This window comes from Equus caballus, chromosome 22 (genome assembly GCF_041296265.1).
Source record: "Equus caballus isolate H_3958 breed thoroughbred chromosome 22, TB-T2T, whole genome shotgun sequence".
Classification (NCBI taxonomy): Eukaryota; Metazoa; Chordata; class Mammalia; order Perissodactyla; family Equidae; genus Equus; species Equus caballus.
Genome location: NC_091705.1, coordinates 23,905,154 through 23,927,504, shown reverse-complemented (window position 1 = coordinate 23,927,504; position 22,351 = coordinate 23,905,154). Strand labels below are relative to the sequence as shown.

Here is a 22,351-nt window from a genome sequence, read left to right as displayed (position 1 = left end):
TCCAACATCAAGCCATTTTTGTAAAATGGATATATATCCATGTTCTGCCACTAACCTGTGTATGTCAGTATGTTCACAGAAAAAGCAACCTGTTTATAGTAATTGAGCAACAGGATAATGCGTTAGGTTTTGAAGAATGGGGAGGATTTGAATATAGATTTAGGGAAAGTCAAGAATGTTCCAAAGAACCACTGACTTCCAAAAAGGATCTGAGGGAGTTTATAGTATTAAACCACATGCAGAGCACTTCAAGACTCAAAAACAGTTATGCTACACCATTTAGAAAGGAAATATTGAACCAGAGGCCCAGGGTGTGACCGCCACTGCCATTGGGTCCTAGATTTATCTCTGAGCTTCCTAGAAGCCAAGATAAAAATGGGAACTTGTATATTATCGCTATAAAATCCCAGAAAACATGGAAATTTGTTGATAGAAACAATTTTTTTCTTTTTTTTTTTTTGAGGAAAATTAGCCCTGAGCTAACATCTGCCACCAATCCTCCTCTTTTTGCTGAGGAAGACTGGCCCTGAGCTAACATCCGTGCCCGTCTTCCTCTACTTTATATGTGGGACGCCTGCCACAGCATGGCTTGCCAAGCTGTGTGTAGGTCTGCACCCGGGATCCGAACCAGCGAACCCCAGGCCACTGAAGGGGAACGTGTGAACTGAACCGCTGCGTGACCAGGCCGGCCCCAGAAACACATTTTTTTTGAGCACTAAATTCAAAAGAGAATTTATTATGTGGGTCCTCATATAAAGGTCACAGAAGGACAGAACGGACAGTTTCTCCAAGTGTGATTTGGCAGCAGAGTCTGCAACATGCTAATGAATGGTCCCCAAATAGTTGGTGCTGGTGTTTGGATGGGTTTGGGAACCATGGGACGGGGTGGGGGTGGGGAGAGGATGAGGGAAGAGGTTTACATAGCCTGGGGCTTCTCTGCTTGGTGGGGACTTCAGATGCCCTGTAACAGAGTGGCTTGAAGTGAGTCAGAAAGGTAACAGAATGCCTGGGTCCTCTGAGTGTGGCCAGTGTGAGGACCAGCATCATCATCATAGGGAGCTGTTAGAAGTACAAGAGCTCGCGCCCCGCCTCCCAAATCCCCAATTTTAACAAGGCCCAGGTGATTCGCGTGATCGCTCTGGTTCAGAAGCACTGGCGTAGTGAACATCTTTTGTTCTTGCTTCTGCATCGTCCATCCCTCTTCTGATAACCGTGCCTGGACTTTCCTTTGGGAAACCAGCCTTCTCCCACTCAGTGCCTGGGGCTTCAGGGGGCTGACCCTACCCTTGCCTTGTGGGATTGACAACTTGGTACTGGCCTGACCAATCAGAGAATTGCATGTCCCCCTGGCAACCAACAGTGGTTGCTTGGGCTATTGGAATGCTTATGATCCCAGCTGAGGTAATCAGAGTCTGCTCTAGGATTTTGCTGGAAAAAGTAGAAAAAGGCACTCTCTTTCTATAAGGGTTGTTGAGATGTAGCAACCTGGAGCTCTTGGGAGCCATCCTGACATCATGAAGGGAGAGGCTGCCTTAAAGTGAAGCCACCACAGAGGACAGCAGAGCTGAGCAATGGAGACAAAGTGATTCCTGAGGACATTTTTGAGCACCTAGATCCAGCTATACCTGCAACTTTTAACCCTCAGGATTTTTCTGGTTCATGAGCAAATAAATTCTCAATTTTGTCTAAGCCAGTTTGAATTGGATTTCTGCCACTTGTACCCAAATATTCCTTACTGATTCTTGCATATTCCTGGGCTACACTCTGGATTGAATAAACCAGAGTCTCTGGGGAGAAGGCCTATAATCTGCATCTCTAACAATTCTTCAGGAGGTTCTTATGCACACCAAAATTTGAGACCCACCAATGTAGTGGAATGAGGGCTGAACTTGGGGTCAGAATACTTGGGTTTGGATCCAGGTTCTGCTACTGACTGGCTGTGTGACCTTAGGTAAGTCACTTCCCCTTTCTGAGCCTCATTTTCATTTTATTCCCTTTAAAATAGGAGGCACTTGCTTCTCAGGCTTGGGCCGAGGTCCTGTGTGACAGGGATGTGAAAGGCTTTTTAAAACATCTGAACACATATTTCTTGTGTAATGTGGTTGCAAACAAGGCTCTGAGAGCAGAAGTGACCCGCCGGGCCCCAGACTAGCTTAGAACTGCTGACCCCTGGCAAAGACACTTCCTCGGGTCACTGCTGAACTCCTGGAACCTGAAACCCGCTCTTCTCCCCCTCAGCTTCTGCAGGCTGCGTGGGAAGGAAAGGAGAAAGGTCAGCTCGCTTGCCCCGGCTGCTTCTCATGATCACCACGCTGGCTGCCAGGCCCCGGAGACTCCTCCTGCCCCCTCAGAGTCAAGGATGTCCCTGAGCATCCTGTCAGGTGGGCGGCAGATGATTCTCTGGGAGCTTTAAGGCTCAAGCAGAGGCCTGCGAGGGCTGGGGGTGAGGAGCCCCGGATTCTGGGCCCACCTCTGCCACAAGCTCACTGTGTGACCTCACGCAAATCCCAACCTCTCTCTCAGCCTCAGTTTCTCCAAATAGGAAGTGAGATGTCAGATGAGAAGTTCTCTGAAGGGGACAGCTGTAGTTCTTTCCTGTGTAGCATCTGCTCCCCCTTCCTTTGACGACAGGTTTCCTTAGGGAACCATCTCTCCTGCGTTCCCAATTCATGGATTGGGGCAGACCTGACTTCAACCCCTGGCTATGGGGGTGGGTCCGTGATCAAGGCTGGCCCATCAGAGAGGCAGTAATAGAATCAGAGATGAGCATTTGACTCAATCCAGGCCAGTGAGAGTCATCCGTTGGCCTTTGGCTGGAAAAGAGGCTTGCAGTTGCAAAGCAGAGCCAAGAAATGGAGAAATACAGGTTCCCAAGCCCTTAGATCCAGCCCTGCCTGAAGCGGATGGGCTCATGGACTTTCCAATGACCTCCCTCTCCTGCCTGAGCCAGTTGGAGTTGGATTTCGGCCCTCTTAAACCTCGAAGAGTCCTGCCCAGTGCGGAGGGAATTCTCACGAGGGATTGCAATTCATGCTCAAGTGTAAATGGTTTACGACAAAGACTTCCTTGACAGCAGGTTTTGATAGAAGAGAAGTAAAGAGGGGAGTAGAGCCAGTAGAGTAGATGAAGGTGTGTGGACTGTAGGCCCCAAGAAGCTGATGGCCCTGAAGCCACACCTAGAAAGTGCCTGGCATGTATTAGACCCTCCATCTACGTTTGTGGAGTGAACATACTGTGTTCAACCCTCTACAGGCCTGACCATACTTGGCTGAAGTCAGCGAGACCAGAATTAGGAACCTACTATTCAGCTGATGAAATGGAGGGCCACGGCAGAGAGGGTCCCCAGGTGACGGTCAGTGGCAGGGAGAATGAAACCCCACTCTCCTGACTCTCCTTCTCAGAGGCTGCAGTGGGGGAGGAGGGAGAGGGAGGGGGATGAGGAACCCAAACAGGAAGTTTAGGGAGGCAGACCGCCGGGGGGCCCAGGGCTCAGGACTGTTTGGTTAGAGGAACTCTCCCTTCTCGGGACAGCTCAGCCATGGGGTGGGGGAACAGCCTCCCGAGCAGGGCCCAATTCCCCATGGAGTTTCCAGGGCTGCAGAGCCCCACAGCTCCTTCTCTTTGGGCTCCCTGTCTTCTGAAGGAACCACCCAAACCCCCAAGAGGCTCTAGCCCCTAACAGATATTTGGGGGTCACCTCTGACTCCTCATCTCTCCCCTTTCTGACCCTCAGCTTCTTTCTGCTCAAAGAACTCACAACTTCGACTTTGCAAACAGGAGGGGTTGGAGAGACCCTCGTTATGCAGTGGGAGCAGCAGCCCCAGAAAGGGCAAGCCTTGTGCCCTGGTTTACACGATAGCGACAGCCTGAAGAGGAACTCGGGCTGGTCATTCGCCTGACTTGGCCAGAGGCTTGGCTCTGAGACGCACGTGTTCCAGCTACTTGTTCCAAACGTACTAAATTCTTAGCATGTTCAATGTGAGCCTCAGGCCACCTGGTCAGCTCCAGAATTCAGGGGCAACTGTGAACCACCTTAGAATAATCTTACCTCTAAGGTAGGCAAGGGGCAGGGAAGTTTGGAAAATATAGGCTGGGATTTGAAGTTAGAAAAAGCCAAGTTTGGATCCCCATTCTGCCTCTTACAGATAAAAGAGCCTTTTAAAACATGTCAGGTCACGTTCCTCCTCTGCTCAAAACCTCCTAGGGTTCCCGTCTCACTTGGAATAAAAGCCCAAGTCCCCTCAGGGGCTGGCAAGGCCCCGTGATCCAGGCTCCCCTCAGTCCTGTCTCCCTCGAGCCCTCCCTGATTTTTCTATTCCAGCCACTAGCCTCTTGCTATTCCTCACTCACCAACCATGCTTCCACCTCAGGGCCATTGCACATGCTGCTTTCTGGAATGTTCTTCACCTAGAAAGCCTCTTTCACTTCTCCCAGATCTCTTTGCAGATCTCGCTTTCTCAGAGAGGTCTTCCCTCATCACCCTGGCTAAGATAGGAACCCCGCCCCCGACTCCCGTCACTTTCTAGCCCTTTCCCAGCTGTATTCCTCACAGCTTTAGCCACTACCTAACGTGGTAGCCATGAGAACGGGTCCCTCAGATCTCCAACTGCAGAGAGCGGAACTGACCAATGGCCCCAGCTACTGTGCTTTGAAGTCCATCACCGTTGCCATGGCTGCTCCCAGCCAATGGCTGACCCGCGGGGACACTGAGGCAGGCCTGTGCCAGGGGCCCCTCTGATCGGTCACTTTGGCCAAGGCTCCTCGACAGCCTTGCCAAGGCTTCCTGAGAACTGCACTGCAGTCTAAGTCACCCCGCCTTCCCTTCCCTTCTTCTTCCCTTCCTTCCCTCCTCCCCTTCCTTCTTCACTTGGAGTCAAGCACGCCTTGCCATCTGATGCCTCTCCCTGCCTCCCCTCGCTTCTCCCACAGGCGTGCCCTCTCACAAATTTCTTGCACATTTAACCTCTCTGAGAATCTGCTCCTCCAGGCCCTGCACTAACTCACCTAGTGTATCACCTATGGATTTATCATTGTCTTCCCGTAGGATGTAAGACACACAAGGGTAAGGATGGTTTTGTATGCGGCTGCAGCCCCGTGTGTGAAACTAGCACACAGTAGGTGCTCAATAAACTCTTGCATAATTGAATGACATCCCTCTAGCTTCCTGGGTGCCCCAGTTTCCCCATCTAAACAGGAGCTACGCGTGTGTGTTTAAGCTGCGCAGGGCTGTGTCTGTTCGTCTCTGCTTGTAGAGGAGCAGTCTTCCCTTGACTGGCACTGAGTTGCCCCCTTCAGACCGGAAGTGGTGGCCAGTTCGCCCCAGGGGCAACTCTTCACTCTCACTTCCAGTCATGCTCCAAGGTCAGCTGCCCCCAGTGTGTCCTCCACCAATGGAAACCTCAGCAGCGCGAGCTCTGACCCTTTTACTGTTGACAGCTCTTTTAGAGTTGACAGAGCCCCAGTTTCTTTTCTGCTTTGGAGGGTATGCGTTTTGTTTTTTAAATTACATTTCATCACCTAGTAAAACAGTACATTGTCCTTGTTAACAATAAAAACATTGCAGATCAAAAAAGGTATCCTTGGATTCACAGTCCCTCGTCGGCCATCCCTTCGTCCCTCCAGGCAGCCCCTGCGTCTGCATTCACAGATGCTCCTGTTGAAGCAGAGGCCGGCGGTGCCCGGCCCCATCACTCCACCCTTCGCCATTGCAGAACACTCTCACTGGATTTCCAACTGCCGGCATCTGCACCTCTTTGCCCGAGAGATTTCTCTGTGGCCAGTGGTGCCTGCTCTGCCCATGAGCTTGGCAAGCGTGAGTGCTAGAGAAATACCATCCCCCCGGGAGCAGCCTCAACCAATGAGTGACAGGAACAGGTGGATAAATATCCCAGTTCCCTCACCTCTGGAGAGAGGCTCCCGGAGATCCCTGTGGGACTGAGCTCCAGGAGCCCTGAGTGGTGACCGGCTGGCTCACAGACCTCTGCTTGCTGTCTTCTCTTCTCTGGCTCACTTCCCTACCCCCCTCCCTGGGTTCTCTGGGGTCAGCTCCCAAAGAAACTAAATAGTCAATGCATTTGAAATCTTTTCCAGGGTCTGTTTCTGGGGAAACTCAAGTTAAGACCTACATACCCATACAAAATACGGGGCATCATTTTGTGTGTGTTAACATCAAAGATATTGTACTGCACGAATTGTGAGGTACTGGCTGTCTTAGTCCCACTTTTAGATGAGGAAACTGACACTCAGAGAGTAAAGGAATTTGTCCAATGCACCACAGCTTGTTTGAGGCGGCATTAGCGCTCGCTCTGTCCACTATTCCTCATATCTCCGGCAGAGGTGAGGGATGATCTCCTATTCTCTCGGCTGCATCTTTGTCTCCTGGGCCAAAGGACTCCAGGTGGATGGTGGGAGCTCGGGCAGGTATCTTAGGGCAGAATTAGGAATGCAAGCCCCAGTGCAGGGCCATCCAGAGGGCACAGAGACAGAGTGCAACACATGTGGCCACAGACACTGGCCAAGAACAAGGGTCATTTACATTCGAGTAAGGGTTTCTTCTGCATCATTACCATGGCTCTGAAGGTACACTAAAACTCCCAGTCCTGGGCTGGGGGAAATTGGAGAAACAGGGTGGGGATCAAAGTGCTGTAGGGGTTTGTTTAGAAAGACAGAGGCTAAGAGAGATTGTATTTCTACCTTGCTGTGTGACTTTGGGAAAGTTACTTAGTCTCTCTGGGCCTGATATTCCTTTTCTAGAAAAAGGGAAGCCTTGTCATGGTTGGAGGGCAGGGCTTGAAAACTCAAATGGCTATAGGGGCCCACAGGGTCATCCGCATGAGGAAAGTGGCCCTGGCAAGTGTACTGCCAACTGGACAGCTCAGGTGCAGTCCACAGGGCAGCCCCTTTTCAGCTTCAGCAATGCTGCCATGAGTGAACAGCAGAGGAGCATGGGAGACGGAGGTTCTTGTCCCAGGGCTGCCAACTCTTCCAATTTTTCAAGAGAAGACAAAAATCCAGATTTATGTGAGCTCTCTTGAGTTTAAGCGTTATCAACTAGTCAAAAAGAATCACTGTGAGGGGTCAACTGGAAAACACCCGTGTGCAGAAATATTTCAGGCAAGGGAGGGGAGAGGTTGTTCAACATTCGTACATCCAATATTTTTGAGGCCCTACTATGTGCCAGGTGCCGGGTGTTAGAAACACATTGGTTTACAAGACAGATACGTCTGTGCCTTCCCAGGACTTACTTCCAGAAGAGTTTAAAGGCCAAGTCCCGGCCGGTCCCCGGGTACAGACACCCTTCTACTTACTCTCTGGGGTGAGGGCTCCCAGAGAGCAGCGGGGTTGGGGTGGGGTAAAGAGTCACGCTTCCCACACCCGCGAGGATGGCTATAACAACAATACTTTTTAGGAAAGGAAAAGAGCAAGTGTTGGTGAGGATGTGGAGAAATTGGAACCCTTGTCTGTTGCTGATGGGAATGTAAAATGGTGAGAAACAGTTTGGCCATTCCTCAAAAAGTTCAATGGAATTACTATAGACCCCAGCAATGCCACTCCAAGGGAACTGAAAGCAGGTACTCAAATGCATACGTGTCCACACCTGTTCGCGGCAGCCCTCTTCACAATAGTCAGAGGATGGAAACAACCCAAATTTCCATAGACGGACAGATGGCTAAACAAATTGTGGTATGGTATAGCCATACAATAAAACGTTATTCAGCCATAAAAAGGAATGAAATACTGACACTCGCTATGATGTGGGATGAACCTTGAAAACATATGTTGAGTGAAAGAAGTTAGACACGAAAGATCACATATGGTATGACTCCATTTATATGAAATGTCCAGAATAAATTAATCCGTGGATACGAAAAGCAGACCGGTGGTTGCCGAGGGCTGGGGGCGGGGAATAGGAGTCTTTTTTTCCATTAGGGGTGATGAAAATGTTTTGGAACTACGTAAGGGTGGCAGTGACAAAACCTTGTGAATGTACTAAATGTCACTGAACCCTTTAAAAGGGTTGATTTTATACTGTCATGTGAATTTAACCTCAAAGAATATTTTTAAATATTGTCAACCCCATAAAAGTGCTTTGCTAGAATGGTTAAACAAACTACGGTGCATCCAAACAGTGGAATACTGTGTGGCCATAAAAACTCAAGGATGTTTTAAATCGCACAGAAAAACGCTTACAATGGAATGCTCAGTGAATAAGTAGGATAAAAATTGTACATGCAGCATTTTACTAAGCATATTAAATTAAAAAATGCACAGAAAAGAAGACGATATAAAAAATAAGCTAAAAGGTTTGTTATTCAGTTTTTTCATTGTTTGAGTACCTACTAAGTGTCAGGCCCAGCGAAGGCGGCAGATGATCTTTGCCCTCTTGCAGTGGAGAACCTAAGACCTGGGATGGTGGCCCTGAGTCTAGAGAGAGCTGGGTGGGGGGATCAGCAGAAGCAGACTCTTCTTTATTCTCTGGCCCAGACTCCCTGGGTAACCCTCCCACACCTCAGTCCTCCTCCTACACAAAACACCAGGGTCACAGGGGCCCCCTCTGGAGAGCCATCCAGCCTCTTGGCGTTTTCCCCAAGAAACACCTACACATGTGCCCAAGGCCACACAGCAGAGGGTCCTAGCCGTACCGCTTGTTGTAGTGAACACCTGGAACAGCCTGATGTCCATCAACAGGGGAATGAGAAATAAGGTGGGGTGGCCGCTTGCTGGAACAGTCCACAGCAGTTAGAAGAAATGAGCCAGACCTCTGTTTCTCACCCTGGGCTGGATCCTGACAACTTAGCGACAGGAAGGCAGAAAAAAAGGAAATTGCAGAAGAATCTCTCAGTTAAAGATCTCTGTGGATCTTTAAAATAGAGAAAACAATACTATGTATTGTTTAGGCCTCCATACAAATGCAATAAACTAATAAAGGCCCAGACTGGGAGGACTCTGGTTCCTGACGCTGCCTGTGGGGAGGGAGAGACACGGGACAGAAGGAACACAAGGTGGGGAGGCTTCAACTTTATCTGTTACTTCTGGTAATTTTATTTTTTAAAAATCTGAAGCAAACATGATAAAACATTCACATTTGTTAATTCTAGATGGTGGGTTCCTGGAATATTTAGTTTATTATTCTCTTCACTTTTCTGTGTTTTAACCCCCAGCCTCCAAAAAGGATAGTGAAGAGAAAGCCGGGGGTAAGGGAACTGACATCCACTGAGGTCTTTCTCTGGGCTGGACAGAGGTCACACCAGTGGTTCTCAGGGTGTGGCCCCTGGACCAGCAGCATCAGCACCATTTGGGAATGCAAATTCTCGGGGTCTCGTGCCAGACCTGCTGAATCAGAAACTCTGGGGTCAGGGTTTTAAATCTGTTTTCACAAGCCTTCCAGGTGATTCTGATGGACTGCTGCAGTTTGGGAACCTCTGGGCTAGACTGTAACACCTATGACCATAGCTAACAAGTGTTAAGCTTGTAAATGTCAGGCGGCGCTCTAAGGGCTTTCCTTCAGTAACTCCATCTAACCTTCAGAACAACCCTGTGAGGGAGCCGTTATTACTATTATCCCCATCCTACAGTTGTGGAAACCAGGCACAGAAGAGCCAGATCCCCTGCCCAAGGTCCTACAGGCAGGTTGCTCCCAGAAGCCGCCTTCCTGAACCACTTCTCTAAATTCTCTCTCAGGGACAGCAGCTCACTGCAGCCTTGGAGGAAAGAATTAATAGCCCCATTTGATAGATGCGGAAACTGGAATTCAGAGAGGGAGAGTGACTTGCCCAAGGTCTCACAGAAAGCCGTGGGGCAGATATCCTGTGGTCTGTCCGTGAGGTTTTGGGGTTTGACCTAGACCTGCTGGGGATCCGGGCCTAGCAGGGGTGGAGGGGGCGCAGCGAGGGCACCCAGCTGCAACCCCGCCTGGGTGTGGCTCGCACGTCACGCCTCCGGCCAGCTGCCCCCTTCCCCACGACCCGCTGCCAACCCGCTGTGACCGGTGACCCACCCCCACCAAGAACCGTAAGGGCCTTCCCCTCCCGGGCGCCGTGAAGCCCCATCCCTTCCTTCTGTTTTTTTTTTTTTTTCTTTCTTTTGCAGAAGGGGAACCTGGAGGGCCCAGAGAAGTGGCGGCTCAGAGCGTCAAGTCACACCCTCCGGCTTTCTCAGGTTCCCAGCCGGCCGGTCTGCCTCTCATCTGGGCACCTTCCCCGCCACCCCCGATCGGGCCCCTCATCCCACCGCTTGTCCGCTGCTCCGCCGACGGTCGCTTCTCCCCTCCCTGCCCGCGCTGCACCCCAGCCAGCCCTGCCCACCACCCGGCTCCCTCAGGCCGAGCTCACCGGCCGGTGTCCCCCCTTTTCCGCCCGCGACACTCACCTGGGTGCCCGCTCCTCCTCCTGCGGGCAGCCCGGATCCTCGCAGCTCGAGCGCCCCCCCAGCTCAGCAGCCCCCGGGGGCCCGGGGAGTCCGTCCCGGAGAAAGATGGACTGACTTTCGAGAAAAAGAGGCTGGGGCTTCCGTGTCGCGTCTTCTCGGGCGCCTCTCGCCCTGACCTGGCCGGGTCCCCTCCACTCGCCTCAAGGCCTCGGCGGGGCGCCGGGGCTGGAACCAGGGACGCGGTGGCGCCCACGGGTCTTCTGGGCGCCTTAGCCTTGTCCCGAGCGATGCTAACCCCGCCTCAAGTGTCCTAACCCCGCCTCCGACGGTTCTAACCCCACCCCAGGGATCATAACCTCCTTCCCCACCTCCCAGGATCCTAAGCCCGCTGGCTAAGGACTTTTTTTTTTAGCCCTGCCCTCGAGGATGCTAACCCCATCCCTGAAAGGTAATAACCTCGTCCCCTAGAGGTCCTAACCCCGTCTCCTCCTCCAAATATCCCAACCCCTCCCCTAATATATTCTAATCCCGCCTCCCAACGCCCTAAAAGATTCTGGGCCCCCAAAGATTCTAAACCCCACCCCCAGGGATCTAACCTGCCTGCCCTCCGAGAACCCCGAGATCTCTTGGGTCTCCTGCTCCCAAAATCCTAATTCTGCCTCAAAGGATTTTGAATGCCACGTCTGAAGGCATTTTAACCTGGCCCACCGCCTGCTTCTAAGCCTGCCTCCAAGGATTCTAAGCCGGCGGACGGAGGAATCCTAACGCTCCGTTCCAGCCCTCAAGACCTATAGCCCTAACCCAAGCCTGCTGATCCCGCTCGTGGGTGATGACAACCCTGTTCCCAAAGGATTTTAATCCGCCCCCCAGGGTGCTAATTCCGCCCACCCAAAGACTCCAAACCTACCCTCCGGGGGTTCTAACCCCACCCTCGTCACACTCACAGGGTTCTGAACGCCCCCCAAGCCTCCCGATGTGTTTCCGCCGCCGTTCCAACCCCCTCCTTCCAGCCAGCCCCTCCCCCGCGCCGGGTCCCAGGCCTTCGGGCCCTTCTGTGGTCAGCGGTTTCCGCTCCACAGGCCCCTCGCTATTCAAACGCCATGCAAAGTCCCTCGCCCGCGGGAACCGCCTTGGCTCATTACCGGCCGGTTCCGGGCAGCTCAGAGGGCTTGGAAAGCTGAGTGGGCAGGAAGTCGGGCTGGAGGGCTGCTGGAGGCCCCAGATGAAAGAGATGTGCCCAGGGCCACGCAAGGGCAGAGCAGTCTACTCCTGGGAAGGAGAGGGACTGTCACCCTAAATTCTGCCAAACACACCCCCAAAATGTACAGGAATCCCCCTGCATCTCCGTATTCCCACTGCTACAAGCCAGTTCAGGCCACTGTCATCTCATCCGTTCATTCATTCGGCAGCAGCGTCCTGGGCTCTCACTGCCAGGGCTTCCCAACCTTAGCACAGTTGACATTTGGGCCCCATAATTCTTTGTTGCAGAGAGCTGTCCTGTGCACGCTGGGATGATGAACAGCCTTCCTGGACTCCATCCACTAGATGCCAGTAGCAACCCCCTTCCCCAGGTATGACAACCAAAAATGTCTCCAAACACGACCAGATGTTCCCTGGGGGGGATGGGGGGTGGGACAGACCCATGAATGAGAAAGATAATGACCCTGCTCTTATGTTTTGGTATATGAGCTTAAATACATGTATGCACTTAAAAAATAGGTAGTGTTTACTTGTATGTCTAATGTACTTGAATGGTACTTGTTTGATTTTGTGCTTTTTTCCCCACTCCATCGTGGTTATTGCTATCTATCTAGCCATGTTGCTGAAGGTCATTGTCTACAACCTCCACAGTTTACTTATCCATTTCCCTGGTCACTGACTCCTAGACTGCACACCACTTCACACTACCATATCCCCTTATGGACGTGAGTGAGAAATTTATAAAGAGTTGCTTTGCCAAGAGTGACAGACGTGGGCAGAATGGCTGCCCCAATTCCTCTCCCGCCATTTCCCCATATCTCGGCCAACCCTTGGTATCACCCACTGGTCTTAATTTGAGTTCTTGAGAAGCAGACCCTAATCACAGATTCAAATGAAAGCAGGTTATCCGGGAGACGCAGACAACACGGGTGGGGCAGTGGGTGAACGAGACAGGGAGGGGAAGGAAGCCAATGAAGAGAGCATTATCAAGCAAGTTGCAGCTGTGAATTCCTGGAGCTCAATCCTTCTGGGCAGGGACCTCTGGAGACAGTGTACTCTGCCCACTTCAGAGGTATCCAATCTGAGGGATGAGGGAGCTGGGGCATTTATACATCAACTCCTGTCAGACATTGGATGAGGGATGGTCCCTGGGGGTATTCATCTGCCAGCACTTCTGGGCTGCCCCATGCATGCCCCAGCCACCAAAGAGAGCCTCCAGTAAGAGAGATGCAGGTTCTGGGGACATGAGAGGGTCATCGCAGGCATCAGCTACATCTTTTTCCACAAGTTTGCCATTCTGATGGCAAAGGGCCGCAGATGGCTGAAACGTTCTCTTAACAGCCAATGTCCCCCCAGTTTTTTTTTTTGGCTAAAAAAAAGTCGTACTGCAATAAAAATCCCTGTACATGTTCCCAAAGCTCCTATCAACTTTATTGTGGCCTGATTTTACAAATAAAATGCACCGTTATAAATATTCAGCTTGGTGAGTTTTGGCAAATGTATATACCTGTGTAACCACCATCCTCATCAAAATATAGGACATTTCTATCACTCTGAAAAGTTCCCTTACACTCTACTGCAGTCAACTTGCCCACCATTGCCTTAGGTGACTGCTGATTGGCTTTTTGTCATTATAGATTAGCTTTGTCTTTTCTAGACTTTCACATAAATGCCATCATACAGTATGTTTCTTTTATGTCTGTCTTCTTTTAGTCACCTATTGTTTTTGAGATTTTCCGTGTTGTTACATGTTCCAGTCTTTTGTTCCTTTTCACTGCTGAATAGTATTCCATAGCATAGATGTACCACTACTTGTTTATCCATTTACTTGTTGAGGGACATTTGGGTTGTTTCCAGTTTTTGGCCGTATGAATAAAGCTGCTATGAACATTCATATACAAGTCTTTGTGTGGACATGTTTTTCATTTCTCTTGGGTAAGTACTTAGGAGTGGAATTGCTGGGTCCTGTAGTAAGTGTATGTCTACCTTTATAATACACTGCTAAAGTGGTGTTCAAAGTGATTATACCATTTTGCATTCCCATCAGCGATGTGTGGTTTCCAGTTTCTCCACATCCTTGCCTTTTTCTTTTTAATTAGGAAAAGAATTTCCCATCTAATGCATATTAGCATCAACGAACATTTATACAATTACAGATTTTATACTAAAACACTGCCTTACTACTATCTGGGGTGGCAAACATGTTGTCTCTTCATTCAGTCATTGTCTTGGGGAATGTAGCTGACCACAGGGAGTGGTGCTAAATGCTGTGTCTTTGGACTCAGACTAGAGCTCAACCCCCTGCACTGCCATGCATCAGCTGAGTGACCTACACAAATCGTCACCTCTCTGAGCCTCAGCTTCCTCATCTAAGTGAGAATAATAATAGTATTCATCTCAGTGAGCCACCGCGAGACTCAGCTAACATCCTATCTCCCAGGGTGACAAGGATTACAAGAAAAATAAAGCAGGGCCAGGGGAGAGGTGTCAAGGAGGGGAGGGGAAGTGATGGTGAGACTTGAGATAGAGTGGTCAGGGAAGGGCTCTCTGAAGAGGGGGCGTGTGAGCAGAGACCCGCTGAACTGAGGACTGAGTGACCTGATAATCTGGGGGAAGTGTGGTCCAAGCCGAAGGAATAGTAACAGCAAAGGTCCTGAGACCACATTTGGAGGCCCATGTACAAGGAGGCCAGTGTAGCTGGAACAGAGCGGGTGCAGGAGAGAGGGATGGAGATGATGTTGGAGAGGTAGTGGGGCCAGATTGTGAGGCCATGAATGTCTTGGTATTGATATTATATTTTAATTGACACAAGATGGCAGCTCTGGGAGAGTTCTGAGCAAGGGAGTAAGCCACACTGGGTTGTTTTAATGGGATCTCTCTGGCTGTTGGGTGGAGAATGGCTTGGAGGGGCAGAGGGAAGCAGAGAGCCCAGTGTGCAGGCTGAGGCAGTCATCCAAGGGCAAGATGATAGTGGCGGAGGCCAGGGTGGTGACAATTGACAATCGTAGGAGCTCAGAGAGAGAAAAGATCAGAATGCCTGAGACTTCACGGATATGTACAAGGAGAGTCATTGAAGCTCTGCTTTTACTAGAAAAAGACTGGAAATAACCTCAATGTCCATCATTTGGGGACTGAGAAAATAAATAATAGTACATTAATGGAATACCAAGCAGTTGTCAAAAAGAATAAAGATGTATAAAAACTAATTGTATTTCTATACACTAGCAATGAATAATCTGAAAATAAAATTAAGAAAACAATTTCATTTACAATATCACCAAGAAGAATAAAACACTTGGGAATACATTTAACAAAACAAGTGCAAGATACTCTGAAAACTGAAAAACATTCTTTTTTTTTTTTTTTTTAAAGATTGGCACCTGAGCTGACATCTGTTGCCAATCTTGTTTTTTTTTCTTTTCTTCTTCTTCTCCTCCCCAAAGCCCCCCAGTACGTAGTTGTATATTCTAGTTGTGAGTGCCTCTGGTTGTGCTGTGTGGGACGCCTCCTCAGCCTGGCCTGATGAGCAGTGCCATGTCCGCACCCAGATCCGAAACTTGTGAAACTCTGGGCAGCCGAAGTGGAGCCTGCAAACTTAACCACTCGGCCACGGGGCCGGCCCCTGAAAAACATTCTTGAAAGTAACTTAAGAAGAGCTAAATAGTCATTTCATGGGATGGGGAGACATCCCTTCATGGATTGGAAGACTTACTATGAGAGGACAATACTCCCCACGTTGATCAACATAATCCCTACCAAACCCCCAGATGTCTTTCTTTTTTTTTTTGTAAAAACAGACAAGCTCATCCTAAAATTCATATGGAAATGCAAGGAACCCAGAACAGCCAAAATAATCTTAAAAAGGTAAAACAAAGTTGGAGGACTCATATTTCCCAACTTCAAACCTTGCTACAGGGGCCGGCCCTGTGGCTGAATGGTTAAGTTCATATGTTCTGCTTTGGTGGCCCAGGGTTTCGCCGGTTTGGATCCTGGGCACGGACATGGAACCACTCATCAGGCCACGCTGAGGCGGCGTCCCACACAGCAGAGGCAGAGGGACCTACAACCAGAATATACAACTATGTACTGGGGCGCTTTGGGGAGAAGAAGAAGAAGAAAAAGAAAGAAGATTGGCAACAGATGTTAACTCAAGAGCCAACCTTTAAAAGAAAAACAAAACAAAATTTATTTCAAATCTTCAATATTCAAGAAGGTGTGGTACTGGCATGAAGATAAAAATATAGATCACTGGAACAGAATTGCGAGTCCAGAAATAAAGCCTCATATTTATGGCCAATTGATTTTCAAATAAGGCTGCCAAGACAATTAAATGTGGGAAAAAATAATGTTGTCAATAAATGGTGCTGGAACAACTAGATAATCCCAAAATAATCAAGTTGAGCCCCTACTTCACATCCTCCACAAAAATTAACTCAAAACGGATCATAGACCTAAACGCATGAACTAAAACTATTAAACTCTTAGAAGTAAATCTTCCTGCTTTGGGCTAGGCAAAGCCTTCTTAGGTGTGACACAAGGGACAAAAGAAAAATGATGAAACTGGACTTGATCAGAACTAAAAACTTGTCCTGCAAATGACACAATCAAGAAAATGAAAAGACAGTCCACAGATGAGAGAAGATATTTGCGAATGACAGTTTTGATAAGGGACTGGTATCCTGAATATAGAAGTCACACTTAAGAATAAAAAGTCAACATAATCAAAAAGCGGGCAAAAGATCTAAATAGACGTTTCTCCCAAGAAGCTATAAAAATAGCTAATAAGCACATGAAAAGAAGCTTAATATCATTAGCTATTAGGGAAATACAAAGTAAAGCCGCAATGAGATGCTACTTCACATCCATTACCATGGCTGCAATCAGAAAGACAGATAATCACAAGCGTTGATGAGAAGATGAAGAAATGAGCACCCTCATATATTGCTGGTAGGGTTGTAAAGCGGTACAGCCCCTTTGGGAAACAGTGTGGCAATTCCTCAAAAGCTTAAACATGGAGTTACCATATGACCCAGCGACCTCATTCCTAGGGAAACGCACCCAAGATAATCGAAAATGTATGTCTACACAAAAATTTGTCTATGAAATTTTCATAGCAGCAATATTCACAATGGCCAAAAAGTGGAAACAGCTCCAGTGTCCATCAATGGATGAATAAAATGTGGTCTATCCATACAATGGAATATTATTGGCAATAAAGAGGTATGAAGTACTGACACCTGCTACAACATGGAGGAACTTTGAAAATACAAATGAAAGAAGTCAGTCACAAAAGACCACGTATTATATGATTCCGTTTACATGAAATATCCAAAATAGGCAAATCTATAGAAACGAAAGTAGAGTAGCGGTTACCTGTGGCTGGGGTTGGGAAGAAATAGGAGTGACTGCTAATGGGTATGGGGTTTTTTGGGGGGAGGAGGGTAATGAAAATGTCCTAAAATTGATTGTGGTAGTTGTTGCACAACACTGTGAATATACTAAAAATCACTGAATTCTACATTTTAAACGGAGGAACGTATGCTATGTGAATTATAACTCAATAAAAATGTTTTTTAAAAAAGAATGAGGAAACTCCTTATGTATTAATAGAAAACGAGTGGGTGAGGGGCGGGGAGAAGGCGCCTGACGGCTTCTATGGCATTTTACGTGTGCGAATTTGCCAGCACAGGCCTGGGCTGAGGCCCGCTGGTTTCCTCCAGCGAGGGGAACTGTGCAGCTGGGGGTCAGAGGAGGGAGGGAGACGCTGGTCCTAGTATACCCTTGTACTCTTGAATTTTGAACCACTTGAATATATTAACCATTCAAAAATAAAATAAAGTCAATTAGAAAAATCAGAGACTTCGTGGACAAAATAGAACTGAGGCTGGGCAGGATTATTCTACAGGATGAAAAGAGTCAAGAAAGGTTCTGGGTGTGCACTTGACAGTGCGTCCGTGATGGAGGAAGGATGGAAGCAAAGGCATTGAGGCTGAACTGACTGCCCCTCACTAGCTGTGACTTGTTTTCTCATCTGCCAAGCGGAATGATAAGAGCACCTACCTCACCAGGTCATTGAATTATGGCATACAAAGCTCTTATTATTGTGCCCTCACTGACGTCGTCTCATTTAATCTCTTTGAGATAGGGATGATTATAAATGGATGGCTCAGAGAGATAAAGACACTTGCCCAAGGTCACGCAGCCAGCAAGCAGCAGAGCTGGGATTCAAGCCCAGGTCTGTGAGCCTCCAGTGGACCTCCAAAGGCTTGTCACTACACAAACTCAGTGAGTGTGCCCTGGAGATTGAGGACTGGGGAGAGAGCTGCTGATTGGAGTACAGGGCACAGGGCTCAGGCCTCGGGGGAGAGCAGGAGCTAGGGAACAATGCAGCCTTCACTTTACAGTGGGTCAGAGGGCAGCTCTTTCAAACATATATTTTCCTATTTCTAGGGGCATTTGAATTTCATATTTCAAATTCTTTGGGACCACTGCTGATCATTCTACATTCAAAACAGGATGGGGAATGGGGAAGAGAGCCACATCTTTATTTCAGGGCTCGGATATTTCCCCTTTTATTTGCAAAGTAGCCAATGTTCATTTCACAGCTACACCCTTCCAGGCAGGAGGTCACGGCTGCCCTCACTTTCCAAGGGAGGCAAATGAAAATCTGAGAAGACTAGCCCCTGCGAAACTCCCAACAGCCCTTAGCAGGCCCTTGACCGCTCTTCCTAAAAAGCTCCTCCATCTTCCACCTTCTCCAGCACCCCTCCCCCCGCCTTATTTTTCACCGGAGAACTTGCCACCACCGGGCACTGGAGTACATATTTACATGTTAATCTGTTTATTGTCTGTCTCTTCTACTTTTTTGCAAGTCCCATGCAGGTACTAGTCACATGCCAATTTTACAGACAAAGAAACTGAACTTACTTTATGAACAGCCAGTGAATGATAATGCTGGCATCCGAACCCTTCATTCCTTGATTAATTCTATTAAAATTTAATAAGGGCTTACTATGTGCCTCTCTGCCAGGGGCGGGGAGCACAAAAAGGGACAAGATAGTCTTGGCCCTCAAGCAATGTCCAATCCAATTAGGGAGACAACAACCTAGATCAATAACATAGATACAGAAAGGAAAACGCTGTGGTAGAGAAAGAGAGGCCCATGATGTTGTCAGACCAAGTAGGAGGGACACTGATTCAGCCTGGGGTCCATCAAGGAGGACTTCTTGGAGGAGGAGATGGGTTGAGGCTTAAAGGATGCTAGTAGAAGATCACAGCAAAGGGTCTTCCGGACAGAAGGGGCACCCTGACAAAGGCTTGAGGGAGGAACAGCCCTCAAGGCTGTTTGAGGAACCTCAGACCTTCTGTGTTGTTGGTGCCTGAAGCCCTAGGCATAGACAGGTAGCTGATGAGGCTGGAGGTGGCAGCAGCAGCAGCAGCAGCAGCAGATAAGGAGATGGGGCTTTCTCGTGTGGGTAACCAGGGAGACTGGCCTATGGGTGTCTTGTAAGTTTACCTATGCCAGGTACCATCCTAGAGGCAGCTGACCTCCCGCTCAATGGTGTGGTGGGACTGGGCAGGCGTGGAAGTGCTGGGGGTGCCCTTAAGTTGTTTTTCTGCTTCCAGCTGCGTGGCTACCTCCAGCTGACGGGTCCCCCCTGGGGGGTGGGGAACGGTTCGGTTTCACAACCCCCCTTTCGTTCCCCAGTGTCCCCAGAGGCCGAGAAAAGAGGAAGCGCTTAGCGGACTTCCTCCTGGGTCCGGGTGCGCAGAGCCCGGGCCGGCCCAGGCGAGGAGGGGTGGGCGGGGCAGAGCGGGACCGGCCCGCCCTCCCGCACTCTGCCAGGAAAAAGGGCCCCAGTTCCCGCCCGGCCCCGGGTCAGCGGTGGCCACGAGCCTGCAGGGTGCGCCCAGGCCTGGGAGCTAGGAGAATGGGGTCGAGTCTCAGCAATTCTGACTCGCTGCGTGTTCCTGAGCAAGACGTCTCTGAGCCTGGCATCCTGAATGCGAGGCACACCCTTACTCAGCACTTTAAAGCTGAGGCGATGTGCATCAATTAACACGGAGAGATCCCCAAGACATACTTGCGGACTAGCATAGAGGGTACACTCATTTCAAAAAATAACATGGTTTTGTATTTACCTATATATGTATGTAAATGCATCGAGGGAGGTCCAGAAACTACGGAGCGGACAAGAACAGAGGGGACCACTGAAGAAGAAGGGAATCTGGGAGAAAGAGATGGTGACTTTTTCTCTATTTTTTTTTAAACTGTAAACTATTTGTTTTTACTTGTGTAATTAAAACAATAATAATAAATGAGAGGATTGGTATATATAGTTATTAAGGGTCTTTTTTCACCAACCATTTTATTCTGAAAATTCCCATGGCACAATTGAAAGACTTTTACAACAGAACGCCTGTGCTTACCGCCTTTGTTCTACCATTAACGTTACACTTGCTTTCTCACGTCTGTCTGTGTCTCTCTGTCTAGTGGTCCATCAAGTCATCTTTAAAAATGTATATCAAAGTAAATTACTGCAGCACACGTATTATTAACTAGAGTTCAGTGTTTGTTTACAGTATTTTTTTTTTTTAAAGATTTTATTTTTTCCTTTTTCTCCCCAAAGCCCCCTGGTACATAGTTGTGTATTCTTCGTTGTGGGTTCTTCTAGTTGTGGCATGTGGGATGCTGCCTCAGCGTGGTCTGATGAGCAGTGCCATGTCCGCGCCCAGGATTCGAACTAACGAAACACTGGGCCGCCTGCAGCAGAGCGCGCGAACTTAACCACTCGGCCACGGGGCCAGCCCCTGTTTACAGTATTTTTAATATAAAATTTACATACAACTAAGTACACAAGATTAAATGTTCATTTGCTGAATTTTTACAAATTCATTTTATATATATATATGTAATATGTAACTTCAACCTCATTAGGATATACATTTCTATCACTCCAGAAATTTCCCTCTTGTGCTACAGTGTATTTTAATTGCCAATATTCTATGAGTCAGCATTCAACACAGGGCCAGGTGTATAGTAAGTGCTCAATAAATATTAGCTGAAGGAACAAATGAGTCTAGGAATGAATGTGCACACGACCTGCTCCCTTAAGGGCAGGACCATGTCTTTTTCTCTTGCATCCCCCACAGAACTGACGCACAGTAAATGCTTAATAAAGACTTACTGATTGTATTAGTTATATACTGCAGTGTAACAAACAAGATCAGCAGCTTGAAACATGATAAACAGTTGTTACCGCACACCGTTTCTGTGCGCCGGGAATCTAGGAGCAGCTGAGCTCAGCGGTTCGGGCTCCCGGTCTCTCACAAGGTGCGGTCAAGGTCAGCCTGGTCTGCACTCATCTGCGGGACTGACTGGGGCTGTGGGGCCCATTTCTAAGACGATTTACTCACACGGCTGTTGGCAGCAGGCCCCGGTTCCTCATCATGTGAACCTGTCCACAGGGCTGCGTGAGTGAGCTCACGACAGGGGGGCTGGCTTCCCCCCAAGTGGGCGATCCAGGGGGGCAAGGTGAAGCGTCACTCTGGTTACACAGCTCATCCCTATTCCCTGTGGGAAGGGTCTACACACAAGCATGAATGCTCCTTGGGGACAGCAGACAAGACCAGTTGGGGTCTTCTTGGAGAAGGTGGTCATCATGAATATGTACTCAAACTTTCTGAGCTGGGTTCTGTGTTGGGCTAAAGGAGTGCAGGAATGAGTCAGAACCAGCCCTCCTCCTTCCTCTCAGAAGACGTGTGTGTGTGTGTGTGTGTGTGTGTTGGGGGTTGGGGTGGGGAGGCCAGACAGACGTGAAAACAGATGGTGTTACAGAGTACAATAAATATCACAACAGTGGTTTAAAAAAAATTGCTTTTCTGTAATTCATATTCATAGCACAACATGTAAGACACATCATGAAAGTGTCCTTCCCTCCTTATTCTACAGCCATACACTCCTCCAGCTCAGAGGCAACAACTGTAACCTGTTTTGTATATCCTTCCAGAACGATTCCATCCATATACCCCCCCCCACCCTCTTTAAACAGAAAGACAGCACTCTCCAAAGTGCATTCTGCACCTTACTTTTTTTCCCCACTTACTCTGTATCTTGGAGACAATTCTATATCAGCACATAGAAAGCTTACCTTGTTCTTATTTACGGCTGCATGGTATTCTATTGTCTGCATGAGCCACAGTTTATCTAACCAGTCCTCTATCACTGAACAGCTGGTGTATTGCTAATCTCTTGTTACTAGAAACAACACTGCAATAATTTTCCTTGTACGTTCATCGTTTCGACTTGCATGAGTATAAATGTAGCAGAAATTTCTGGCAGTGGAATTATTGCATCAAAGGGTCAGTGCATTTAAAATATTTGTAGATATTGCTAAATAGGGTTTATACCAACTTACCCTCCCCCCAAAATGTGTGAATGCCTGTTTCCTCACACCTACACCCACACGGTACGTTACTGAACTTCCCAAACTTTGCCAATCTAGTACTTGAAAAAAGTGGTTTCTCAATGTAGTGTTAATTTGCATTTCTCTTATTCTGAGTGAGGTTGAACATCTTGATACATGTTTCAGAGCCATTTGTATTTGCTTTTCTGTGAACTGTAGAGATAATTTGCCTATTTTTCTATTGGGCTGTGGGTCTTTATTATTTATTTGAATGTCCTCTTTATACATCAAGAGCACTATCCTTTTGCATGACAAACGTCGAAAACAATTTTTGTAAACTAGTTGCTTTCAGACAGAAATGAGAAGTTTCTGCAAGT

General features: G+C 48.4%; 1 protein-coding gene across 1 annotated transcript in view; it reads right to left on the bottom strand.

Moving 5' to 3' along the window:
• Positions 1 to 11,428, bottom strand: part of HCK (HCK proto-oncogene, Src family tyrosine kinase) — a 40,400-nt gene extending 28,972 nt beyond the window's left edge. Inside the window, exon 1 of the mRNA XM_001916263.6 lies at positions 10,369 to 11,428. The gene's annotated coding sequence lies outside the window, so the exon portion shown is untranslated. The remainder of the gene's footprint in view (positions 1 to 10,368) is intronic.
• Positions 11,429 to 22,351: the final 10,923 nt, after the last annotated feature.